Source organism: Lissotriton helveticus, chromosome 1_1 (genome assembly GCF_964261635.1).
Source record: "Lissotriton helveticus chromosome 1_1, aLisHel1.1, whole genome shotgun sequence".
Classification (NCBI taxonomy): Eukaryota; Metazoa; Chordata; class Amphibia; order Caudata; family Salamandridae; genus Lissotriton; species Lissotriton helveticus.
In genome coordinates this window covers 1,597,324,148-1,597,326,661 of record NC_136057.1, presented here as the reverse complement: position 1 = coordinate 1,597,326,661, position 2,514 = coordinate 1,597,324,148, and positions in this window count along the sequence as shown.

Below are 2,514 nucleotides of genomic sequence, written 5' to 3'. Positions count from 1 at the left end.
GTATGCAATGTGTATTCCCATTTTTGATAAAAGGCGTGGCGGCCATATTGGTGTGGGGCTCATAGGTAAATGAAGCCACCGGGGCAGTCTTTCTTCAACATTTGCATCATTGCTAACGTGACGGCCATGTTGGTGCAGGGCTCGTTACTGGAAAGAGCTCCAGAATTATCAGAAGATATGGGTTATTCTGGGTAGGGGTTGGATTATTATAGGCCTGTTGTAGGCATGGCATGCGTTATTTTTCAGGACATGCAGTTAGACCCATTAGTAGATAGGTCTTAGATCCCCACTATTGTACATAGGTATCCAGGGTGGTGTCTCTAAGGCCTGTGTACTGACCACGGTTCAGGTATGTACTTGTGAGCAAGGAATATCACCATTGAGGTGGGTACCCAGACGGAATACCCACCGTTGTTCTTTTTCCAAAAGGTTTCTATCCTTTTGGAAAGACTCAATTACTGTCCATTTTAGGTCATCACAGCTATGTCCCATTGTTAGATAGTGTGTAGACATTTTTGTAGTCGCTTTTCTACAGCGGACATTGCTACGGTGTTCACTCATTCGTATTTTCACAGGTCTGGTTGTCATCCCCACGTATTCCTTTGCGCAGGGGCAGGTGATCATATAGACTAGATTGCGGCTGTTACAATTAGTGAAGCGCCGTTGTTCCCACGTGCTCTTATTAGCGAAAGTTATCACTCTGCTTTTTTGCGTATGCTGGCAGGATGCGCATGCACCAAAAGGGTGATGTCCTCGTACATCTGTCAGTCTCGGGGCATTCTCATTGGCAGTCCTTGGTCTGGTGTGGACCAAGATATTCTTAAGGTTCCTACCACTCCTGTGTGAAAACATGGGTTTTGGGAAGTTTAGGTTGCCACAGTTTAGTATCTTCCAATGTTTGTTTACAATTTTTGTAATCCTGTCTGAGTGGGTATTGTACGTTGTGACACATATCGGTCGGGTGTCTGGTACTTTCACCACGGTTGGTTCTAGGAGGGCCTCCCGGTTATTATTTCTTGCTCTCTTAAGACCCTGTTTTACAATTGATCTCGGTTAGTTTCTGTTGAGTAGTTTGACCTCTAAGTCAGCTGCTTGTTTCTTGAAATCTCCAATGTCTGAGCAGTTACGCCTTAACCGCAGGAATTGTCCATATGGTAAGTTATTGCGTAGGTGTCGTGGATGAAAACTGTTGTACATCAACAAACAGTTTTTTGCAGTGTGTTTGAAATGGGTGCAGGACTGTAGTTTACCATCTTTGGGGTGGATATTCAGATCCAAGAACACTAGGTTGTCTTTGGAGGCTGTGTAGGTGAATTTTAGGAACCTGTCTTGTTGGTTCAGCCACATTACAAAATTGGTGACAGAGTCCAGGTCTCCTCTCCAGATGACCAGGACATCGTCGATGTACCTCTTCCATTGTATCACACGGTGGTGATACGGGTTCTGGTCGTGTAAGATCTTTGTTTCCTCTAGATGGTGGACATACAGTCCTGCCAAACTGGGAGCACAGGTACTCCCCATATTTGTACCGTGTCTTTGTAGGTAGTAGGTGTCTTCATACATGAAGAAGTTCTTTTTTAGCGCTAGAGAGATACATTCTAGGACCACTTGTCTGGGGGTATGATAGCGCCATGTACTGGAGAAGAGTGTTTCCTCGATTATCTCTAAGGTTTCTTGGTGTGGGAGGCTCGTATATAGACTCTCCACGTCTAATCCCAGTAGGAAATCTTGTTCTGGGTCAAAAGGCATGTCCTCTATCAACTGGAGAACATCCTTTGTGTCTTTGAGATATGTACTCGTAGCTTGTACAATCGGTCTGAGGAAGGCGTCCGCGAATTTCGACAGTGGTTCAAGGATTGAGCCAATACCTGACACTATTGGGCGGCCAGGGGGGTATGGGGCCTCTTTATGTATTTTGGGTATTGTATAAAAATATGGAGTCCTTGGATTAGATTGTCTTGAATGAGGAAATCTGCTTCTTTTTTTGTCACCCAATCGTGAGCTCGTGCTTCCTCAACCATCATGAGGATGCGAATTCTGACTTCTTCTGTAGGGTCCTCTCTAAGTATTTCATAGTTGCGTCGGTCATCCAAGAGTTTACAACATTCTCTGTCATAATTAGCATATGATTGGATCACTGTTGCCCCACCTTTATCGGCCGGCTTTATAATGATGTCAGTGTTGTTAGCTAGGGTTCTCAGAGCTTCTCTTTCAATCTTTGAAGTGTTCTGGAAGACATTGTCAGAGCCAGTTGGTAGACTTTGTAGTTCTTCCATCACCGCTTTTTCAAACGTCAAAAGCTCGACTGGTATGGTCGAGTCTAGTGGGGTAAAGGTTGATTGTTTCTTTAACCCAGTGTCAGTGGGTTCAGTGGTTACGTTCTCAGAGTTCTGAAAGAACGCTCGAAGTTTAAGTTTGCGCATGAATTCCTTCATTTCTTTGCACACTTTAAATTTGTCCATGTTATTAGTGGGTACAAACCCAAACCCCTTTTCTAAGACTTTAAATTGAGCC